Below are 25,563 nucleotides of genomic sequence, written 5' to 3'. Positions count from 1 at the left end.
TCCAAGGAGTAAGCGTCTTTTAATTTCATGGCTATAGTCACCATCTGCAGTGATTTTGGAGCCCAAAAAAATAAAGTCTGACACTGTTTCCACTGTTTCCCCATCTATTTCCCTTGAAGTGATGGGACCAGATGCCATGATCTTAGTTTTCTGAATGTTGAGCTTTAAGCCAACTTTTTCACTCTCCACTTTCACTTTTATCAAGAGGCTCTTTAGTTGTTTTCACTTTCTGCCATAAGGGTGGTGTCATCTACATATCTGAGGTTATTGATATTTCTCCCAGCAATCTTGATTCCAGCTTGTGCTTCTTCCAGCCCAGCGTTTCTCATGATGTACTCTGCATATAAGTTAAATAAGCAGGGTGACAATATACAGCCTTGATGTACTCCTTTTCCTATTTGGAACCAGTCTGTTGTTCCATGTCCAGTTCTAACTGTTGCTTCCTGACCTGCATACAGATTTCTCAACAGGCAGGTCAGGTGGTCCGGTATTCCCATCTCTTAAAGAATTTTCCACAGTTTATCATGATCCACACAGTCAAAGGCTTTGGCATAGTCAAGAAAGCAGAAATAGATGTTTTTCTGGAACTCTCTTTTTCGATGATCCAGCGGATGTTGGCAATTTGATCTCTGGTTCCTCTGCCTTTTCTAAAACCAGCTTGAACATCAGGAAGTTTATGGATCATGTACTGTTGAAGCCTGGCTTGGAGAATTTTGAGCAGTACTTTACTAGTGTATGAGATGAGTGCAATTGTGCGGTAGTTTGAGCATTCTATGGCATTGCCTTTCTTAGGGACTGGAATGAAAACTGACCTTTTCCAGTCCTGTGGCCACTGCTGAGTTTTCCAAATTTGCTGGCATATTGAGTGCAGCACTTTCACAGCATCATCTTTCAGGGTTTGAAATAGTTCCACTGGAATTCGATCACCTCCACTAGCTTTGTTCGTAGTGATGCTTTCTAAGGCCTGCTTGACTTCTCATTCCACCATGTCTGGCTCTAGGTCAGTGATCACACCATCGTGATTATCTGGGTCGTGAAGACCTTTTTAGTACCGTTCTTCTGTGTATGCTTGCCACCTCTTCTTAATATCTTTTGCCTCTGTTAGGTCCATACCATTTCTGTCGTTTATTTAGCCCATCTTTGCATGAAATGCTCCCTTGATATCTCTGATTTTCTTGAAGAGATCTCTAGTCTTTCCCATTCTATTGTTTTCCTCTATTTGTTTGCACTGATCATTGAGGAAGGCTTTCTTATCTCTCCTTGCTATTCTTTGGAACTCTGCATTCAGATGGGTATATCTTTCCTTTTCTCCTTTGCTTTTTGCTTCTCTTCTTTTCACAGCTATTTGTAAGAACTCCTCAGACAGCAGTTTTGTGGTTTTGCATTTCTTTTTCTTCGGGAAGTTCTCAATCCCTGTCCTCCCGTACAGTGTCCTGAACCTCCGTCCATAGTTCATCAGGCACTGTATCTGTCCGATCTAGTCCCTTAAATCTACTTCTCACTTCCTGTGTATTATCGTAAGGAATTTGACTTAAGTCATACCTGAATGTCTACTGTTAAGTTCTTCTAATTACATACTGAGAAGTATATTGAAAAATTTATAATATTCTGCAATTGGCATCACCATTTAGTGTGTTCTGTTAGTATAGTTTATTATGTATTTATAGTACTTTAAAGGATAAATATTTGCTTTATGTGGCAACTTTACCTACATTCTGACCTCCTACTGCAGAAAATATAAAGTTTCCTTGACTTTGTCTCAGTGGTAGAAAGGAAATCCATTAAGTTCTGTTAACACATGTAGCTTCTAATGCCCTGAAAGTACATTTCAAATTCCATGGTATTGTGACTACATGCTCTGTATATTAACTTATTCTGATTTAAAAAATACTGTCTGTGTGGTGCTATTATTTGTCTTCTTTTCTTAGATCTTTGGCAAATGTTAAGAAATGGGAAAAGCTAAGTAGTTTTAGTTTTTTTTAGACTTACAATTCTTCCTCTAAACCTGTCTTTTTAGCTTCTAGGTTAGCCAGACTTAAATTATTTGAGCATAATAATATCAATACTGATAACGTTTCATTGCATTCTAAGATTTTAACAAATTATTTGCTATAAAACATGTTCTAATACTCTTCAAGAGTGGAATTCTTTGTAATTTTTATTCTCCAGGTATAGATAGGGCAAGAGTAGAAAGAATGCCTGCTGGGCAGCGTTCATCTCTGTGCCGAGTATGCCTGCCTTCTAATAGTTCATCTTCTGGGCTGCAGTTCTGTCTAGGGTCGCCTGTGGAAGAGCGCACGTGTGGGCTTCATGCTATCTTGCTCTCCCTCGAGTCCTGCTGCCCGTTGAGCTCAGTACCATGACCCTCCAGTGATAGATAGTCCAGGAGTGTGGAATGTTTACACAAAAGGTGTGGAGAAGCATATACTATTTTCCTTACACAAGCCAACATGACAGAATGGATTTTATTTTTGCATTAGTTTTCTCATTATAGGGTAGAAGCCGTTATTTCAAGACCCGTGTGACATTATTGCGTATGTCTTAGTCCTGAGGTTCGCGCTCATGGTTGTAAGGCACCTCGCTGCAGCGCCAGTTTGCAGCTACTGGTAGAAGCTACAGTGCGCCGCATGCGCCTTTCCCGGCAGCATTCTCGGTGCGCGCCACGCTGTGCTTCCGCCGTTAAATTCCGCACTTTGTTGCATAGAGTTTCTACTTTTTTTAAAATTAGTAATGTTATGAAATCACCAATGGATGCTTAATATTTCTAAGGGTTTAGATGAATGTAGAAATAATTACTCATCACTTAATTTACCTATTTTAGGAAGACTTCCTGCTTGCAGTAACACTTTACATGCATGGAAGAAAATAGCTTGGCAAGTCAAGAAGTACAGACTAAAAAAAAAAGATCATTGAATCTTGAGTGAACAGGAAAAACACAATGATAGTAAAAGAATATGACAATAGTGTAAATGAATAAAAACAACTTTAGTATGAGCTGGAAGAGGGTCCTGAGAGTTCAAGTGACAGACGAGAAAGTTACAGCTCAGGGCAAGAGTGTGCGAAGTAAGGACTGACTGAGGGACACGGGTACTATGGCTACAGCTCACAGTGAGCAGGGGGCCAAGGTGGGCCAGAACGAGACGAGTGACTAAACTCCTTCTGTAAAACATTAATTCTTTTAGTGCACTTCCTTCCCTGTACAATAAGTTACGTCCTAATAAAAATTAAAGAGCAAGTTGCATTTGGAAGAACAGGTCATCGTAACTCATTGACATTAGGCCACATAACTGAGTAATGTCTTCCTTCAGTGAAATACATCAAATGAGATCAACAATTATGACTCATAAACATGCCTCGCAGGCATAAAACAGCAGGGAATTAGCATGTGAGGCTGATAAATATGCATGTAAATAAGCTCCCAAAGGAATAACATGGGTTTGATTGATAGGTTTAGAATTGGAACATATGTAAACCCCTTTATTCCTCATTCTGGTGTAGCTAAGTAAAGATGCGTTTTACTTGTTAAAAAGTTTCAATAACTTTGTAAATCTTAATGCCACATCTGTTTTTTTTGTTGTTGTTGTTGTTGGGTTTTTTGGTATGTCACTTGTAAGATTAATTGAATTGTCTACAGGCTGGTTGGCCCTCACATGCAGTAAATGGAGGAACATGTGAGAGAGAGGCTGTACATCTGGGGCTAGAGAGGGGAGGGGTCTTTGGGAAATTGCTCTTTTTATCTTGGAACGTGATGTAGGATCATAGGAAGTTTCTTTTGGAAATACAGATGTGACGTAGCACTTGCCTGTGATGCAAAAAATATGCTCCATATCCTCTCTTTCTGTGTTTATTTGGCCTTCCCTGGTGCCTCAGACGGTAAAGAATCTGCCTGCAGTGTGGAAGACCTGGGTTTGATTCCTGGGTTGGGAAGATCCCCTGGAGGAGGGCGTGTTGACCCACTCCAGTATTCTAGCCTGGAGAGTTGCATGGACAGAGGAGCCTGGTGGGCTACAGTCCGTGGGGTAACAGGAGGAGCTTGTGAGAGAGAAGCTATGCATCTGGCTATGCATCTCCCTAGAGAAGGGAGGGATCTTTGAGAAATTGCTCTTTTTATCTTGAAAGGTGATGTAGGATCATAGGAAATTTCTTTTGGAAATAGAGATGTGACATAATGACTTTGACACAAAAATATACTTCACATCATCTCTTTTCTGTGTTGTTGTTGTTGTTTTAGCTCCTAACAATGAAATCGCTGTTTCTTCATGTCATAATACAGTTTTGAACATTGTTAACTAAAATGCATCTTTTAAATAAATTTTTTTTCAGTTCTTAATACCTGTGCCTTATCTACCCCTTCTAGATGGGCATTCGTAAACTATAATGGAGCAGTACGAGAAAGTGTATGCCTAAATGCCAATCAGATGTCAGTAGGTCCCTGGGTTTGGGCTCATGCCTCAGCTACTAGATGACTTTGGTGACTTTAGGCTCAAGTCATTTCAGGTAAATGGAAGGAGAAATGTGGCTTTGGATTTCCTGGCACAGAGCCTTAGGCATTATTGCTGTGGAGGGTTCGGGTTCACCAGCTGAAGGCATGGTGGGATCAGACAGTGCCCATGTCTGTAAGAGAAGAATTCCGCTGTCTTCCTCTCAGAATAGATTGATGAATAAGAAGCAGCATTCTTGTAATACCGTGAAAGGGCTTAAGTGTCTGTAGTTTCAAAAGGGATCATGTTTTTGGTTTGGTGAGACAGGAAATGAATTCTCTATAGCCTGCGTCCTTCATTCTGCAGAGCAGGGTTGGTGATGTGAACATTAGGCCTTTTGATTTCTGCAGCTGTGTTCTAGGTGCTTAGAATACATTAGTAAACAAAGCAAATATTCTTGCCCTCATAAAGCTTACATTCTTGCAAAGGGAGATAGGAAATAACAAGCATAATAAAGAATTAGGATCCTGTCTTAGAAAGTTAAGAATGGCTTTGAAAAAAAGAAATAAATGTGGGAGTTCGAAGGGATTGATAGTGTATGTATGAGTCAGGAGGTTACAGAATTAAATATCAGGGTAGATCTTTGGGGGGGAAATTTGGGCTAAGACTTAAAGAAAATGAAGGAATGAACCATGTGAACAGTGGGCATTGCAGGCTGAGGAAGTAGCCAAGTGCAGAAGTGCTAGGTTAGGAGCTGCCAATCATGTTCTGCACGTCAGGTGGGCAGAGAGGTCTGTGAGTTCATGTAAGGCTTCTCGTCTCTGACCTTCAGTGGATGTAGATTCCATGTTGACTGAATCGCTGTCTGCTGTGGTCTTACTGCTGGAGGCTGCTGACATTTTGGTCATTTTTCCCTTGTGACCTTTGGCTTTTGGGGACTTCATTTATTCTCTACTGTTTGTTCAAAATGCATGTTTCCCTTCTGACTTCATTTTTTCTTGGCTTACTCCCTGTCTTCACCTTAACACAAATTGAGTTCAGCAGAAGCAAAGCTAAGATTTTCTTTAGTATATGAGAGAGCTAGAGGAGAAAGTAAATTGAGTTAGGGGATACAGAGTTCAGAGTCTGAGTTTTCGTATAAGAAATTTAAGTCTGAGGTCCACACACTGTGTGTTGCAGAAATCAATTGGGAGTTGTGCTCACGTCCCCTCTTCCCCTCTCACCTCCGCTCCCAAGCACAGGGAAACACATAAAGGCAGGCTCAGGCTTTGGTGTGGGGGGGCTGGTGGGGGCTTGTCCTGATAGCTGGCAAGCTCCGCTGGCATCTAGTGGGTACGTGCTGAAGGTTTGCAGAGCAAACAGTCCCACATAATGAACTGCCTGGCTTCAAATGCCCACAGGTGTACCAGTGAGGAGTCCTGAGGCAAAGATACTAAGGACCAGGTTAGTCCGCACAAGAAAGAGAATACTGTAGGACTAGGGAAAGTAGTTTTCTGGAAGAGTAAGGACTAGCTGGGTCAACAGGGAAAGCACGAGGAATTTCCTAGCCTGATGAGCTGCGCACTTGGACTGTTGTGGGGAAGCACAGGCCTCTAGATAAAGACGTGCTCAACTACGCACAGTCAAAGGCAGAGCCCCGCGGGCACTCAGAAGACTCCACGAGCCGCAGTGCTCAAGTAAATGGACACACAGTTGATTTATGAGAATTTCATATGTTGATGATCTGATACTGGTTAATAAAGCCATCTTCAGGAATACATGTGTTTCGTTTTAAATACACAATTGCTGGAGTAGGATTTCTGATAATTGATTGTTTTGTTTTTAAAGCTGCTAACTTATTTTTAAAGACCTTACAGCACATGTTTCTATATAAATTCTCTTGGAAATGGGAATTTTAATTTCCAAGACAAGTCACAGAAGTGAATATTTGCTATACAAGTACATTTTCTGGCTTAGTTTAGGAGTAAAACAGTCTTATGTACTAAAATATCTGATCACTGATAGAAAGGGCAGAAATAATATTTTGAAAAACTTAAAAAGAGAATTAAAAAAAAAAAAAAACAGCAGGTCCCTTGTCTGCTGTGTTCACTTCAGGATCCTCAGCACTAGGGCTAAATGCTTATTTGTACTGAAATGAATGAAATACACTAGACACACACAGACTCAGATGCCTGGCCAGGACAAACGTTTAACACTGGGGTGTGTATACTTCTCATTCTTTAATGAGAGAAAAAACATTGTTTCTAAGAAAGCATTTCGTGGTATTAACTTAAAAGAAATTAATCAAACTAGCGCTTATGTAATCTTCATTGATCTTAGGTAAAGTTACTGAATAAGTATATTTTTTAAGAAAATGTGTTCAGTCGCTCACTTGTGTCCGACTCCTTGCCACCCCATGAATCGCAGCATGCCAAGCCTCTCTGTCCATCACCAACTCCCGGAGTTCACTCAAACTCATGTCCATCGAGTCAGTGATGCCATCCAGCCATCTCATCCTCTGTCGTCCCCTTCTCCTGCCCCCAATCCCTCCCAGCATCAGGATCTTTTCCAGTGAGTCAACTCTTCCCATGAGGTGGCCAAGTTCAGTTCAGTCGCTCAGTCCTGTCCGACTCTTTGCGGCCCCATGAATTGCAGCACGCCAGGCCTCCCTGTCCATCACCAACTCCCGGAGTTCACCCAGACTCACGTCCATCAAGTCAGTGATGCCATCAGCCATCTCATCCTCTGTTGTCCCCTTGAGTATCAGCTTTAGCATCAGTCCTTCCAATGAACACCCAGGACTGATCTCCTTTAGGATGGACTGGTTGGACCTCCTTGCAGTCCAAGGGACTCTCAAGAGTCTTCTCCAACAACACAGTTCAAAAGCATCAATTCTTCAGCACTCAGCTTTCTTCACAATCCAGTTCTCACACCCATACATGACCACTGGAAAAACCATAACCTTGACTAAAATGTGTAAGTATTCATAAAGCTTTGCTAGTCATTCATCATTCTGTTGTCTTAAGTAACTAACTTTTTGTTGTATCTGTATATGTGCCATTTTCATCTTGAAAGCGAAGGATGAGCTAAGAAGGGCTAGCAGAAGCCAGACTCTATCTGGGTAGATTTAGGAGTGAGCATCCTATTTGATAAAATCAGAAAGGCACTGAACAATTGGGTGAAGCATCAGACCCAGAATAAGAACAGCTGCCCACCTGAAACTATCACAATATTTTTAACCGGCTATACTCCAATATAAGATAAAATGTTAAAAAAAAGAATGATGAAACATACTTCTAGTGTGCATTTTATCTGTAGCAAAGCAGAGTGTTTGTAATCATCTCATTAAGATTTGGGGAGAAGAGAGATCCTGATAGAATTTTTAAAAAAGGAGAGTGGCTACATGGAAACTGTCATACACTCATTAGTACTCACTTATGAATGATATAGTATACTTTCTTTTTAGTTGTATTCCTTTATTTCAGAAAATACAGAATATTATTGAGGCTTTCAAAAATATACCTCCAAAATTCAGCCTTCCTCATCCTGTTTTCATCATCGTCGTTTAATTCCTCTGTAATAAAATTTTCAGTCCTGGTATTTTTCAGTAACTTAGCTATTTCTGTTGAAGATGGATACTAACCCTTGATAATAATAAAAAAATGAAATTAGGGGTATAATTCCTAAGAAATAATTATAATTCTGGAGGGAGGGCCTGTTGCAGTCAAATCCTTTATTTCTATAGGATTATCTTTTCCAGTGGTCTCACTTGATCCAAGGAGAGAGAAGAAAAAAGAATCCTTAAAGGAAATGTTGGCTAGCCAATCTTTTATGTCACTCTCTGCCAACCCAAATTATTCTCTTAGCCAGTAAACTATCTAAAACTCCATCACTGTTTTCTGGAGTTAGGGAAAAGAGGAGGTAATAAGCAAGTAGAAAAGAGAAGTGAAAATGCAGTAATAAAAAAAAAAAAAGACTTGCCTGCATTGTGCCTTAGATGGTTTTCCTTACCCCTCACTGTTCTGCTGCTCAACAGGAGCCATGGTGTTATCAGTTCGGAACCCGTTACTAATACTCTATATTTGGTTTATTCATCTGTTTTCCCAACTGAACTATTTGTTCTCTGAAAGCAGAGGCTGTGTGTTTCGTCCTGAATTCCCTGTGGCACACAGCAGAAGCTCACTAAGTGCTGACTGGATGAACTGACTCTGATGTTTTGGCTTGCAAGCACACTTACGGTGAGGCGCTCGACTCCATCATGATAGGAGGAGAACAGCGTGTGTTCGCGTGGGAATCTGTTCTTTCATTGGTGCAGACTGTGGGGATGGTTATAGGCAGAGCCAGAGTACACTCTCGAGAAGCAGTCCATGAGAGAAAGTGATGTGTTGATAACCTCAGAGTTTTGTGCCCCAAAAGATGTCTAGGATCTGGAAATAAGAGAAATGTAATTAGTCATCTGTATCAATTGTGAGGTCTGCACAACATCTGAGTTAAAGTAGCATCACCTCTTAATGGATCAGAAGGAATTTGCTTAAAAAAATAATTCTTCCAGAAATTTTCCTGCCTAGTTGACTTTGTTTGGCATTTACCAGCTGTACACTAGAAAGTTGCCACCAAAAGCAAAGGCTTGAATTTGGGTAAATTTGATACTGAGTTCTTGCTACTCTCAATGGTTACACAGTAGGACTCATTGTTTCTTGAATTAATTCTCAGTTTATGATAATATCAGAGAAGGCAGTGGCACCCCACTCCAGTACTCTTGCCTGGAAAATCCCATGGATGGAGGAGCCTGGAAGGCTGCAGTCCATGGGGTCGCTAAGAATCGGACGCGACTGAGTGACTTCACTTTCACTTTTCACTTTCATGCATTGGAGAAGGAAATGGCAACCCACTCCAGTGTTCTTGCCTGGAGAGTCCCAGGGATGGGGGAGCCTGGTGGGCTGCCGTCTATGGGGTCGCACAGAGTCAGACACGACTGAAGTGACTTCACTTATGATGATATGCCTCTCAAATCTGTTTGGAGGACATGGCATACCCTCCTGTTTGCCATGGCAGGAGGCTGGGTGTCAGTGTGTGCTTGTCCATGAAGTGCAAGTGTGTGTGTGTGGGGGGGGTGGGTTGGAGTGTGGAGGAAGTCAGTTTCTTTTCCTCAAGATGAGGAATGATTTAAAAGTGAGCAGCCAAGTTTTATTCCCCACGTGCTTTCTTTCTTTCTGTTGATTAGCAGATGGAATCTTTTTAGCCACCCCCTGCCTCACAGAAAGGTACCCTTGGAGCATCAGAGAAGATGCGTTCTCAGCTGCAGCCAAGGGAGCCTTTTCATTATCTCCTGTAACTCCCTTACCTTCTGCTGGTGAGGTTTCTTAGGAACACTGGAGTGGGTTGCCATTTCCTTCTCCAGGGGATCTTCCCAACCAAGGGATTGAACCTGGATCTCCCGCACTGCAGGCAGACATTTACCATCTGAGCCACCAGGGGAGCCCTGATCTAGAGCAGGGATGGACAGATTTTTTCCTCTGGAAATGACCAGAGAATAAATATTTCAGGAATCACAGGCCATTTGGTCTGCAGTATCTACTCAGCTTAGTCCTTGTCATCTGAAAGCATCCACAGGAAACATGTAAAAGAATGGGTATGGGTGCCTTCCAATAAAGCTGTATTTATGATGACCAAACATTGAATATCATATAATTTTCATGTGTCAAAAATATCCTTGTTTTGATTTAAATTTTTTTGAAATAGTGAAAACATCCTGCTTGTTGTTGTTTGGTGGCTGTCGAGTCCGACTCTGCTGCCACAGGGGCTGCAGACGCTAGTTCCCTGTGTCCTGCACTGTCGCCCGCAGTTGCTCAAGCTCATGTCCGCTGAGTTGGTGATGCTATCTAACCGTCGCATCCCCTGCCACTCTCTTCTTTGCCTTCAATCTTTCCCAGCATCAGGGTCTTTTCCACTGAGTTGGCTGTTTGCATCAGGTGGACAGAGTATGGGGTTTCTGCTTCAGCATCAGTCCTTCTAATGAGTATTCACAGTTGATCTCCCGATCAACATTCAGAAAACGAACATCATGGCATCCAGTCCCATCACTTCATGGGAAATAGATAGAGAAACAGTGGAAACAGTGTCAGACTTTATTTTTCTGGGCTCCAAAATCACTGCAGATGGTGACTGCAGCCATGAAATTAAAAGACGCTTACTCCTTGGAAGGAAAGTTATGACCAACCTAGATAGCATATTCAAAAGCGGAGACATTACTTTGCCAACAAAGGTCTGTCTAGTCAAGGCTATGGTTTTTCCTGTGGTCATGTATGGATGTGAGAGTTGGACTGTGAAGAAGGCTGAGCGCCGAAGAATTGATGCTTTTGAACTGTGGTGTTGGAGAAGACTCTTGAGAGTCCCTTGGACTGCAAGGAGATCCAACCAGTCCATTCTGAAGGAGATCAGCCCTGGGATGTCTTTGGAAGGAATGATGCTAAAGCTGAAACTCCAGTACTTTGGCCACCTGATGCGAAGAGTTGACTCATTAGAAAAGACTCTGATGCCGGGAGGGATTGGGGGCAGGAGGAGAAGGGGACGACAGAGGATGAGATGGCTGGATGGCATCACTGACTCAATGGACGTGAGTCTGAGTGAACTCCGGGAGTTGGTGATGGACAGGGAGGCCTGGCGTGCTGCGATTCATGGGGTCTCAAAGAGTCGGACACGACTGAGCAACTGAACTGAACTGATCTCCTTTAGCATTGACTGGTTTGATCTCCTTGCTGTCCAAGGGACTCTAAAGAGTCTCCTCTAGCACCACAGTTTGAAAGCATCAATTCTTTAGCACTCATCCTTTTTTTATGGTCCAACACTCACATCCATACAAGACTCTTGGAATCTCTCACTGTTTCCACTTTTTCCCCTTCTCTTTGCCATAAGTGATGAGACCGGATGCTATGATCTTAGTCTTTTTGAATATTGAGTTTTAAGCTAGCTTTTTCACTCTCCTCTTTCATCCTCATCAAGAGGCACTTCCTTGAGAAAGGGAAGATTCTTCTTTGCTTTCTGCCATTAGAATGGTATCATCTGCATATCTGTTGTAATATTTCTCCCAGCAATCTTGATTCCTATTTATGACTCATCCAGCCCAGCGTTTCTCATGATGTACTCTGCATAGAAGTGAAGCGGGGTGGCAGTGTACAGCTTTGACACACTCCTTTCCCGATTTTGAAGCAGTGTGTTGTTCATGTCCGGTTCTAACGTTGCTTCTTCAGTTGCATACAGTTTTCTCAGGAGGCAGGTGATGTGGTCTTGTATTCCCATCTCTTTAACAATTTTCCATAGTTTGTTATCCACACGGTCAAAGGCTTTAATATAGTCAATGAAGCAGAAATAGATGTATTTCTGGAATTTCCTTGCTTTCTCTATGATCCAGCAAATGTTGGCAACTCGATATCTGGTTCCTTTGCCTTTTCTAAACCCAGCTTGTGCATCTGGAAGTTCTCAGTTCACATACTGCTGAAGCCTGGCTTGAAGGATTTTGAGCATAACCTACTAGCATGTGAATAATAGCTGAAGTGAAATATCTGTTAGAAGCAGTAAAGAGTGGAATCAATAAAGGAGAAATTCAAAGCATAGTTAGGACAAATTGAAGAACAGTATAGAATGAGGGGTGATGAAAACCAAAGTTTCTTATAGAACATGGAGTGAGGCAGATAGGAGACCACTTCACAGGGACCTTTGCATCTTTGGTTGGGAGTTTAGATTTGCATTATTCATCAGGTAAAATAACACGCACACGCACACAGAGCACTGCAAACCGTGACTTATATCTTACCTTGATAAACATGATTATTTACATGAAGATTATTCTGATAGCTGTTGTTTTTTTTTTTTTTTTTTTTTAATGATAGCTGTTTTTAGAACTACTAATGGAGAAAATGGATGTACCAGATCTTCAGAGAAGTAGCATCCCATGGGCTGGGTTATGAAGCCAGGGAAAGAGTGTGGTGATTTTTCAAATGAGGAATGGTGCGAGCAGGTTTCACATGCTGGGGACAGTAAGTCAGCACAACTCAGCACCTTCCCAATACAGTTAACAGAGTGAAAATTCCTATTTGTGGGATTTGTGAGAAGCCCATGGTAAATACATTTTAAAAAATATAGTTAGCAAAGCCTGTTGGAAATAAAGGGAGACTTTCAACCAGACTGAGGTGTGTGTATGTGAGTGTGTGTGTGCACATGCAGGCCTTCATGCGTGTGTACATATGTGTAAAGAAACCATGGCCAGTTATCTAACTGAAAACGAACTTAAACTGTGCTTGCATTCTTCCTTTGGGTTTAACATGCCTCAGAGTAATGCATGCCATAAAGCACATACACTTCTAATTATACAGCCTTGTCCTGTGCTGTGCTTGAGTCAACCTACTGTAGAATGTTATTTTCTGTGCTTTATTTGCAAGTTAACATTTTAATAATTATCATAAATAGTTACCTGATTTGCATATTCTGGTTCATAATCCAACTGTTCTGTGGATCAACCACAGTTCTCTCATTATTCATGCCAAGGCTTCTATATCAGTCTGAATAATCTATCCTAGACTGTATTTCTGTTTCCAGTTCTCAGAGCTTTTTATAACTCAAAGTTACAGTGCTCTTTTAACCCAGAAGATTGAATCATACGAGCGCTAGTACAGCAGTCTCTTGGACCTACTCGTAGGTTGAGGCTGACGTCTATTATTATATGATTACCAGTGTTTCCGTATAGTATTGTTCTCTTTTATTTAGATTTCACAGCCGCATGACTTAGATATTCAAGTAGTTTTTAAGCAGCCCCTCATCTTTCATCTTTTTAGAGTGTATAAGTAAAATGAAATTGTAGGACATATGCACTGAGAACTAAAAAAAAAATAAAACATTACTTTTCAAGAGTCAGACTATAAATCTATGTAAAACAGATCACATAGTAGAAATGGTCACATTAGAGACGCAGAGGGACTGAGGGACCAGAGTAGGAACTTGGCTGTAATGTAACCAATGAACCTGGAGTCCTAGAGAATAAACTCAGCTTTGACAAGGAAGGTCAGCTGGATATGCAGATTAATAAACATCAGTGATAACCATTTGAGCATCGGCTACAGAAGGAGCAGTTGTTTCAGACAATCATGATGTTCTCTGTAGTTACCTCTAGAGATGTGAAAGGACGCTTGTATCAAGTTAGAAAATTTGAAGCCATTAAAATTAGAGTCTGATCTCCTTTTATAAAACTGTGGTATTTCCTTATCAACTAATGTTCTGAGACCTTGACTTCCGAGGAGCACTTTCTTACGTATAGAGACAGTAGTGGTTAGAATCTCACACATACCTGATTCTCCTCACAGATTTCTTTCTTTGGCTCGACATAGAACACATTCATTAACTGGCTTATATACATTTAATTTCTTATATGAACAGAATTGGCTTGAAGTATCTGTCTCCAGTAGAATCTGATGTACTGAAAATGTAGCCCCTTGAGTTTAACACAGTGCTCACCACCAGAGTGCTGAAGGTGCAAATATGCATACACCACACTCCATCACGGTTGCCCTTCTCCTCTGTTTCTTTGCATTGATCGTTGAGGAAGGCTTTCTTATCTCTTCTTGCTATTCTTTGGAACTGCATTCAGATGCTTGTATCTTTCCTTTTCTCCTTTGCTTTTTGCTTCTCTTCTTTTCACAGCTATTTGTAAGGCCTCCCAGACAGCCATTTTGCTTTTTTGCATTTCTTTTCCATGGGGATGGTCTTGATCCCTGTCTCCTGTACAGTGTCACTAAGCTCCATCCATAGTTCATCAGGCACTCTGTCTATCAGATCTAGTCCCTTAAATCTATTTCTCACTTCCACTGTATAATCATGAGGGATTTGATTTACGTCATACCTGAATGGTCTAGTGGTTTTCCCTACTTTCTTCAATTTAAGTCTGAATTTGGCAATAAGGAGTTCATGATCTGAGCCACAGTCAGCTCCTGGTCTTGTTTTTGCTGACTGTATAGAGCTTCTCCATCTTTGGCTGCAAAGAGTATAATCAGTCTTATTTCGGTGTTGACCATCTGGTGATGTCCATGTGTAGTGTCTTCTCTTGTGTTGTTGGAAGAGAGGGTGTTTGCTATGACCAGTGCGTTCTCTTGGCAAAACTCTATTAGCTTTTGCCCTGCTTCATTCTGTACTCCAAGGCCAAATTTGCCTGTTACCCCAGGTGTTTCTTGACTTTCTACTTTTGCATTCCAGTCCCCTATAATGAAAAGGACATCTTTTTCGGGTGTTAGTTCTAAAAGAACTTCAGCCAAATGAACGCATCAGCTCTGACCCATTGCCTGCAATGTAGTAAGCCTCATGTAGGCATTTGATGAATGTGTGAAGTTAAGTGGAAAGTTACGATGATAAGCTATGAAAATCATAACATGTAGAATTAAATAGGGATAGTTTGTGTGATTTCTGTTTTCTGACCGGGATTGTAGAAAGCTGGAGAAAATCACTTCTAAACTTAGAACAGTGAAAAGCTGGACTGATGGCAGGTTCACTGCTTTTCTTGAACCCACTGAGTACCGGGGTCCAGCCCCGGTGGAGCCAGGGGTTTCGAAGCGGAGATGGCATCGGCGATCAGGAAGCAACAGCTTATTTAAATGTTAATTAAAGATATAAAGAGTGGTTAAATAAGGATAGCTCAGTGAGGAAATTCTGTGGAGAAAAGAGGCTGAATGATTCAGCCAGAAGGTAAGAGAAAGAACAACATGGGGAGACCAAGCTTCGGTGAACAAGGCCCGCACTTTATTTTCCAAAGTAGTTTTTATACCTTAAGTTATGCATAGAGGATAATGGGGGAAGGGGTAGCGTCATGCAGTAAGCCAGGCTTTCTTCCTGCAAACTTATCATATGCAAAAGTTTAGGTGATTTGCATCATCTTCTGGCCCAGAGGCCTGTTAACATTTTAAGACCCTTTCTTCAGAAAACTTATTTTTCTCTAAAGGTGATTAGTCAGGCGCCACCCTCCAAAAGCATTAAAGTTGCATTCCTACAGAGCAAAGGTGTGGTGGGCTATAACAAGAAAAAGAATTAACTCAAGGGTCCAAGGTTACAAACATTAAAGCTACTACTTACACCAATTATATTAATCAATACACTGCCAGGGACACAGTAGGTAAGGGATATGGAGACTTAGCAGCAAACATTGGCCCAATAAGTGAAAAACCCTTCACCAATACAATTTCTAATCAATCTTTTAACTGCTCAAAGGAATCTGTATTTAGACGGTTTAGAACATCTCATGCCTCTCAAAGTTGGGAGGCTCTGAACAATCACATGTGGCCGGAAAAACCTATTCAGGCAGGCTAGAGGACTTCCCAAAGGAGTTTGTAGGTTGAAACACTGTCACACCCAGGAATTATTAACTGGAGCTGTAAGTTAATTCTTTTTTTCAGAGAGAGGTAGTGGGGGACAGCCCCCCGTAAAGTCAGAGTTGTAGGTGAGAGCACAAAGCAGAAAGTAGGCAGACTCTGGTTTTGGGGGTAGATGCTCGAGAATTTCCAGGGGGACTCCTGAGGCTCGATCCCGCCTTTGCGTATGCCTAGCCTCCTTCCTCATGACCTTTGCCACGGGTGGAGCTCCTCATGCCGGCTCCCGGCAGACTGAGTGCTGAAGTTGGAAGGGAATGAACTGGTACAGAATCGAGAGGGAGACAAATACCTTTCTCTTGCAGATGGAAGCAAGATACAAGTGTCAACTTACCAGGGCAAGATACAGCAGACACCTGTAGAAAGAGTTAAGCTAATATGATTGTTGAATTGTGGGGGTCAAGGTTGTGCTGTTGAGAAAAATTGAAGCTGGGAGGTGGGGGATGGGGTGCACAAAAATAGAACTCTGCACTCTCTTGTGTAGATTTTTCTTCAAGAATCCCATCAGGCAATCAAAGAATATTTCCCCTTGTGGTGAAGAACTGTAGTAGGAAATTCAGCAGCCTAATAAGAGGCACTGAAACTCAAATCCTTTGGCCACCTGATGTGAAAAACTGACTCATTTGAAAAGACCCTGATGCTGGGAAAGATTGAAGGCGAGAGGAGAAGGGGACAACAGAGGATGAGATGGTTGGATGTCATCACGGACTCAATGGACATGGGTTTGGGTGGACTCTGAGAGTTGGTGATGGACAAGGAGGCCTGGCGTGCTGCAGTCCATGGGGTTGCAAAGAGTCGGACATGACTGAGTGACTGAACTGAACCAAACCGAAGAAGAGGCACAATAAACTCCAGCTGGACTCTTCTCCCTCTTTTCTCTTATGGAGCAAAACCATATTCTTTTGGGGGACCTGCAATAATTACTGTTGCCTTAAGGAACAGTTGGAATCCCTTTGCAGCCTGGGATTTGGAATAGGGGAAAAAATAAACCTCAACCTTGAGAGGAAGGGTAGGAGCATGTGTTGGAACCAGAACTATACCAGGTGAGGGGAAGGATCACTGAAAATGCATTGGGGACTTCCCTGGTGGTCCAGTGGTTAAGACTGTGCTTCCACTGCAGGGTCCTGGGTTTGGTCCCTGGTCAGGGAAGTTCCACATTCTGTGCAGTGCAGGCAAGAAGCAAAACAAAACAAAAATACACACTGCCCTGAGAGCTAGAGACCCTGTGCTCACTTAAGAGTATAAAGACTTAATCAGAAGATCAAAGAATACTCTGCCCCATTGTTCACTCCCTGCTGCCAGGATAACACCTGTCAAATAATAAGTAACTTGCAAGAGACAGACCTTTTTGGATCATGAAGAATTAAGGCTGAGAATGGAGCAAGTGTGAGAATGAAAAAAAAAAAAATCTTTAGCAAACTAAATTCACCATCTCTAACACAATGTGCTCTGTATAAGAGTTTGCAGCCTTTTCTCGCAAGCATAACCACAGGAACTACAAAGTTCATACCTAGCTCAGCTCCTAACTAGGTTAACTCAAACCCCTGTGCTAAAGTTCTACTAGAAGGAAGTGTGTGCTCATTTCTAAGCATAAAAACTACCTTAATCTCCACTACTGATAAGCTTGATAACAGGTGAACATAAGAGCTTCAACAAAAAGATAAAAAGAGTATGAAGAGGGATATGGGACCCCCCCCACCCCACCCCCCAAAAATACCATTCAAGACACAAAGGGCTAATAACAGATAGACACAACTACTACAAAGGCTTTGCAGTCTTGTAAGGAAATTTAAAGAACTGGATTATATGTTAAAGGCTTCACTGGAAAAGCCTGTCAGCATGCAAAATCAAATAGTTTCAGCAAAGATGAAAATGTTATCAAGGAATGGAATTTAAAGTTCAAGACATATAAAAAAGGCAACAGAGATAGAGAATGTCTATAACAAGTGACTAGATCTGATAGATTGCCTGATGAACTATGGATGGAGGTTCATGACATTGTACAGGAGACAGGGATCAGGACCATCCCCACGGAAAAGAAATGCAAAAAAGCAAAATGGCTGTCTGGGGAGGCCTTACAAATAGCTGTGAAAAGAAGAGAAGCAAAAAGCAAAGGAGAAAAGGAAAGATATAAGCATCTGAATGCAGTTCCAAAGAATAGCAAGGAGAGATAAGAAAGCCTTCCTCAGCGATCAATGCAAGGAAATAGAGGAAAACAACAGAATGGGAAAGACTAGAGATCTCTTCAATAAAATTAGAGATACCAAGGGAACATTTCATGCAAAGATGGGCTCGATAAAGGACAGAAATGGTATGGACCTAACGGAAGCAGAAGATATTAAGAAGAGGTGGCAAGAATACACAGAAGAACTGTCCAAAAAAGAGCTTCACGACCCAGATAATCACAATGGTGTGATCACTGACCTAGAGCCAGACATCCTGGAATGTGAAGTCAAGTGGGACTTAGAAAGCATCACTACGAACAAAGCTAGTGGAGGTGATGGAATTCCAGTTGAGCTATTTCAAATCCTAGAAGATGATGCTGTGAAAGTGCTGCACTTAATATCAAGAAATTTGGAAAACTCAGCAGTGGCCACAGGACTGGAAAAGGTCAGTTTTCATTCCAATCCCAAAGAAAGGCAATGCCAAAGAATGCTCAAACTACCACACAATTGCACTCATCTCACATGCTAGTAAAGTAATGCTCAACATTCTCCAAGCCAGGCTTCAGCAGTACATGAACTGTGAACTTCCTGATGTTCAAGCTGGTTTTAGAAAAGGCAGAGGAACCAGAGATCAAATTGCCAATGTCTGCTGGATCATCGAAAAAGCAAGAGAGTTCCAGAAAACCATCTATTTCTGCTTTATTGACTATGCCAAAGCCTTTGACTGTGTGGATCACAATAAACTGTGGAAAATTCTGAAAGAGATGGGAATACTAGACCACCTGACCTGCCTCTTGAGAAATTTGTATGCAGGTCAGGAAACAACAGTTAGAACTGGACATGGGACAACAGACTGGGTCCAAATAGGTAAAGGAGTATGTCAAGGCTGTATATTGTCACCCTGCTTACTTAACTTATATGCAGAGTACATCATGAGAAACGCTGGGCTGGATGAAGCACAAGCTGGAATCAAGATTGCTGGGAGAAATATCAATAACCTCAGATATGTAAATGACACCACCCTTATGGCAGAAAGTGAAGAGGGACTAAAAAGCCACTTGATGAAAGTGAAATAGGAGAGTGAAAATGTTGGCTTAAAGCTCAACTTTCAGAAAATGAAAATCGTGGCCTCTGGTCCCATCACTTCATGGGAAATAGATGGGGAAACAGTGGAAACAGTGTCAGACTTTATTTTTCTCCAAGATCACTGCAGATGGTGACTGCTGCCATGAAATTAAAAGGCGCTTACCCCTTGGAAGGAAAGTTATGACCAACCTAGATAGCATATTAAAGAGCAAAGACATTACTTTGCCAACAAAGGTCCATCTAGTCAAGGCTGTGGTTTTTCCAGTGGTCATGTATGGACGTGAGAGTTGGATTGTGAAGCAAGCTGAGTGCCAAAGAATTGATGCTTTTGAACTGTGGGGTTGGAGAAAACTCCTGAGAGTCCCTTGGACTGCAAGGAGATCCAACCAGTCCATCCTAAAGGAGATCAGTCCTGGGTGTTCATTGGAAGGACTGATGCTGAGGCTGAAACTCTAATACTTTGACCACCTCATGCAAAGAGCTGACTTATTGGAAAAGACTCTGATGCTGGTAGGGATTAGGGGCAGGAGGAGAAGGGGACGACAGAGGATGAGATGGCTGGATAGCATCACCTACTCAATGGACATGATTTTGTGTAAACTCCGGGAGTTGGTGACGGACAGGGAGGCCTGGTGTGCTGCGATTCATGGGTCGCAAAGAGTTGGACACGACTGAGCGACTAAACTGAAGTGAATAACAAGGGTCATCAACAGAGTTGACAAAGAAAAAATAAGAATCAATAAACTGTAAAATACGTCAGTCTGAGTTATTCAAATTGAAACATAAAGAGAAACACAAAACACTCAGGAAGCATGAGATGAAATTAAATGGGATGTGGGTGGAATCCCAATAGAGGAGCAGTTCAGAAGAAATGTTTAAAGAAGTAATGGTCTATAATTTCTTCAAATTAATGACAGGCCCTAAACTACAGATCCAAAAATCTGAGAGCACAAACCATAGTAAATATGAGAAAACAAATAAAAATTTCCAAACATAGTTGTATGATATTCAAACTGATAAAAACAGAAGACAAGTAATTAATGGCAACCAGAAAACAATTAGTGTTGCAATAATAGAAAGCTAATACAAAATTCTTACAGATGGAAGAAGTAAATAGGAATTAGAGCAAATTTCTCAGTGAAAATCATGCAAGCTAAAGACCATGGAGTAACACATTTTACGTGCTAAAAGGACAAACACAACTTCTCAAGCTAGATTTCTATACCAAATGAAAGATATCTTTGAAGTAAATGAAGAAGAAAGAAAGACTTTTCCAGATGAGCAAAATCCATCGGAATTTATTAGCAATTCAACTGTATAGGAAATGTGAAAGGAGAGTTGCCAGAAGGAACAGACAGGGCAAAGACACTGGAATCCATGCAAAGAAGAGAAAGAGCGTTGGGACTAGAGGAAGTACAAGTGAAATTATTTTTTCTTCTTTTTCACTGCCCTCAAATCTGAATGTCTAAACTAGAAACAGCAGCAGTGTGTTCTGTGTTTACAGAGTACGTAAGGGTGATGTACGTGACGGCATAGCACAGAGGGGGACAGGGAGGAGTCGGGAGTTGCTGCAGTGAGGTCATGGCGTTACACATGGCATCGTCATGTTGTTTGAAAACAGCTCTCATTGATTACACATGTAATACAGGCCTAGAGTAGGGGTCAGGAGACACTATTTAAGGACAGTGTCATATATATATATATATATATATATATATTTAAGGTCATAAAGCATTATGATCTCTCTTTCAGCCTTATAGTGTGAAAGCAACCTTAGCACAAGAACAAATGGGCATGGTTCTGTTTCAATGCAATTTAACCTGGAAAAACATTTGACTGTGCCAGGCCATGGTTTGTCAACCCCTGCTCTAGAATATTCATTAAAAGTAATACAGAAGAATAAATAATAATTCAGTAGAAGGTATCAAATGGGAATCATAACATATCCTCAACTTAAAGTATAAAATGTGAGAAAAAGAAAGGATGGATGGAAGAAGAACAGATACAAAACAGTAATTGGGTGATTTATTTTATCTGTATCAGTAATCACATTAATATGTACAGTGTAAACACACAAATTAAAAGGCAGACATTGTCAGAAAAGGTTTTACAAAGCAAGAGGCAGTTATATGCTATCCACAAGATACTCACTTTAAATAAAAAAGATGCGGCAGGCTGAATAATGCCTCCACCCACATATTTTTAGTCCGTGTCCTCCAGAGCCTGTGAACATGATGACTACATGGCAGGAAGAACTTCGCAGATATCCACATGTTGAGGAACTGAATTCTCTGTGAACACCCCAATAAGCAAGGAAATATTTTTCCCAGGAACTTCCAATAAGGTACACAGCCCAGCTCACACCTTAATTTTAGCCCAGTGAGGACCTATATTAGTATTCTGACCTACAGGACTGTAAGATAATGAATTTGTGTTGTTTTAATCTGCTAAACTTCTGCTAATTTATTATAGAAATAATATAGAAAACTAATACAAATGAAATAGGAATATCTAAAGTAAAAGACTGCAAGGAGATCCAACCAGTTCATCCTAAAGGAAATCAGTCCTGAATATTCATTGGAAGGACTGATGCTGAAGCTGAAACTCCAGTACTTTGGCCAGCTGATGCGAAGAACTGACTCATTGGAAAAGACCCTAGTGCTGGAAAAGATTGAAGGCTGGAAGAGAAGGGGACAACAGAGGATTAGATGGTTGGATGGCATCACTGACTCAATGGACTGAGTTTGGGTGGGCTCGAGGAGTTGGTGATGAACAGGGAAGCCTGGCGTGCTGCTGTCCTTGGGGTCGCAAAGAGGCGGACATGATGGAGTGACTGAACTGAACTGAAAGTAAAAGAATGGAGCGTTATACCGTGAAAACACAGAGCTACAATAGCTATTAATGTCAGACTAAGCAGATATCAGAATGAGGATTATTGTTAGTAATAAAAATGGTCATTACATGTGATTGTGTCCGGCTGATGTCACTGAATGTTTTCAGGGTCCAACCGTGTTAGTGTTGTTCAGTTACTCAGTTGTGTTGACTCTGTGTGACCTCATGGACTGCAGCTCGCCAGGCCTCCCTGTCTTTCACTATCTCCCGGAGCTTTCTCAAACTCATGTCCATTGAGTCGGTGATGCCATCCAGCCATCTCATCCTCTGTCATCCCCTTCTCCTCCCTTCTTCAATCTTTCCTAGCATCAGGGTCTTTTCCAATGAGTTAGTTCTTTGCATCAGGTGGCCAAAGTATTGGAGTTTCAGCTTCAGCATCAGTCCTTACAATGAGTGTTCAGGGTTGATCTCCTTTAGGATTGACTGGTTTCATTTCCTTGCAGTGCAAGGGACTATCAGAGTCTTTTCTGACACCACAGTTCAAAAGCATCAGTTCTTTGGCGCTCACTGTTCTTTATGATTCAACTCTCACGTCCATACATGACTACTGGAAGAACCATAGCTTTGACTAGATGGACCTTTGTCAGCAAAGTGATGTCTCTGCTTTTTAATATGCTGTTTAGGTTTGTCATTGCCTTGTTTTCGAGGAGCAAGCTTATTTTAATTTCATCGCTGTAGTTACCATCTGCAGTTATTTTGGAGCCCAAGAAAATATAGTCTGTCACTGTTTGCATTTTTTCCCCATCTTTACATGAAGTGATGGGACTGGATACTATTATCTCAGTTTTCTGAATGTTGAACTTTAAGCCAACTTTTTCAGTCTCCTTTTTCACTTTCATCAAGAGGCTGTTTAGTTCTTCACTTTCTGCCATAAGGGTGGTGTCATCTGCATATCTGAGGTTATTGGTATTTCTCCCAGCAATCTTGATTCCAGCTTGTGCTTCCTCCAGCCCAGCGTTTCTCATGATGTGCTCTGCATAGAAGTTAAATAAGCAGGGTGACATTGTACAGCCTTAATATACTCCTTTCCCAATTTTGAATCATTCCTTTGTTTATGTCTGATTGTAACTGTTGCTTCTTGACCTGTGTACAGGTTTATCAAGAGGCAGGTAAGGTGGTCTGATATTCTCATCTCTTTAATAATTTCCCACGGCTTACTGTGATCCACACAGTCAAAGGCTTTAGTGTAATCAATGAAGCAGAAGTAGAAAGTAGCTTATAAAAATAATCTTATTAATAACCAAAGTAAGATAATTATATATGGAAATAAAATGTTAGGAACACATTTATTTATTATTCCACCACAGAAATAATTTCAAATTATTTCAAAGGATTTCAGTTTTCAAATCTTCATTTGGAATACCTTAGAATTAAGTATACAGGTGTCTCTCTCTTTTATCAGATTCTCCTATGATCTGTTTCCTAAGTGACCTCTTAGCTTCCTTCTTTCCCCTCTCCCCATTATTTAGTCTTCACATAGCAGCTAAAATAATGATTTCCAAAGGTGGGGTGGATAATCTTTTTTATCGTTTTGAAACTATGGTGTTTTCTCATTGTGCCTCTAGCGTCTCGCTTCCTCCCCTCCTCCCCGAGTTCTCTGGCTCCTCCTCTTTTGGTCGGGGACTGTTCCTGTCTCAGGTGCCATTGTACATAGGTTGTATAACTTTATTCTGTGACATTTTTGAAGTTGTCAGTGTATATTGCTTTGACGGTCCCTCTCTGCTGAATTGTCAGCAACCCCCAGATGTCAGGAGTGGGTTTTGAGCGTCTGCTTTCCACCGTATCACTAGTGCTAAAATGTAATAGGAGCTTAACAAGTGATGACAGCAAGAACTTTGTCCATTAGGAAAGCTACCCTGTAATCCAGGTGCACAGCTAGAAGTTTGAAACACTACATAAACACATGTATTGACTAGGCCCATTTGCCATTTGTCTAGATAACTACTTGGTTGGATAAAATGATCAATAAATAACTGCTTTGAATAATGTATTTAATACTCTACAAGCATAGTTGAATTTGGTATGTTACACATTTCCTAGAAAATTTAAAGGAGTCACCATTTAAAAACTATTCCTGGTTATTATGTAAGGTTAAGAAATAATCTCCCCTAATAAATAGACTTTATCATAAAATGATTAACAGAAATCAGTTTGAATATTTAGTATTCTTCTTTAAATTGAGATTTTAGTACAATTATTTAATATTAAAATAAAATAACTTATGAAATAGAACAGTTTGTGGATCAGTTGGCCTTCCCAGGTGGCACTAGTGGTTAAAAAAAGACCTTCCTGCCCATGCGGGAGATGTCAGAGACGTGAGTTCAGTCTCCAGGTCGGGAAGATCCCCTGGGGGAGGGTACAGCAACCCTCTGCAGCGTTCCTGCCTGGAGAATCCCATGGATAGAGGAGCCTGGAGAATCCCACGGATAGAGGAGCCTGGAGAATCCCATGGAGAGAGGTGCCTGGAGAATCCCATGGAGAGAGGTGCCTGGAGAATCCCATGGATAGAGGAGCCTGGAGAATCCCATGGATAGAGGAGCCTGGAGAATCCCATGGATAGAGGAGCCTGGAGAATCCCATGGATAGAGGAGCCTGGAGAATCCCATGGATAGAGGAGCCTGGAGAATCCCATGGAGAGAGGAGCCTGGAGAATCCCATGGAGAGAGGAGCCTGGAGAATCCCATGGAGAGAGGAGCCTGGAGAATCCCATGGAGAGAGGAGCCTGGAGAATCCCATGGAGAGAGGAGCCTGGAGAATCCCATGGAGAGAGGAGCCTGGAGAATCCCATGGAGAGAGGAGCCTGGAGAATCCCATGGAGAGAGGAGCCTGGAGAATCCCATGGAGAGAGGAGCCTGGAGAATCCCATGGATAGAGGAGCCTGGAGAATCCCATGGATAGAGGAGCCTGGAGAATCCCATGGATAGAGGGCCTGGCGAATCCCATGGATAGAGGGCCTGGAGAATCCCATGGATAGAGGGCCTGGAGAATCCCATGGATAGAGGGCCTGGAGAATCCCATGGATAGAGGAGCCTGGAGAATCCCATGGATAGAGGAGCCTGGCGAATCTCATGGATAGAGGAGCCTGGAGAATCCCATGGATAGCGGGGCCTGGCGGGCCACAGGCCGTGGTGTCAGAGTAGGGCACGACAGAAGCGACTTAGCACACATGCGTGTGTCAGTTAAAATAGTTTTGAATTTTTTACTTTGAAGGAAATGCTATACACTTGAAAATGTTTGATATTGTATTTGGAGATTTAGATTACTAGATTTAATGTGATTTAGTTTAGTAAATTGTTTTAATAAATAAAGATAGGTTTGAGAATGTTTACCCTCAGTTCTTTTTCTGAGCTTTGGGATTTTGTAGTTAAAGTGCCCATTATGCTTTTTGGGTAGATCTTTGGTATAAGAACTTGTTCAGTTCACTGTCATTTAAAAGATATATTAATGATTTACTCTAGTTCGTGGATGGTAATATATATCCTTCAAATAGTTCCACTTTAGTTTTTTTATACCAAAAAGGGAGATATTTAATATTAAGCATCTTATGTTATAGTACATGAAGCTAATGGTGTCTTTACATTTTATGAGGTCATGTCCACTTGATGTCAAACAGTT

General features: G+C 41.4%; 1 protein-coding gene across 9 annotated transcripts in view; it reads left to right on the top strand.

Moving 5' to 3' along the window:
- The window catches only part of TBC1D5 (TBC1 domain family member 5), a 586,162-nt gene that overhangs the window by 252,324 nt on the left and 308,275 nt on the right, over window positions 1-25,563 (top strand). The gene's annotated exons all lie outside the window — the stretch shown is intronic.

The sequence above is a fragment of the Bubalus bubalis genome, chromosome 1 (assembly GCF_019923935.1).
Source record: "Bubalus bubalis isolate 160015118507 breed Murrah chromosome 1, NDDB_SH_1, whole genome shotgun sequence".
NCBI classification, from domain to species: domain Eukaryota; kingdom Metazoa; phylum Chordata; class Mammalia; order Artiodactyla; family Bovidae; genus Bubalus; species Bubalus bubalis.
Note: the sequence above shows the minus strand (reverse complement) of the source record. Positions and strands in the feature narration are given on the sequence as shown.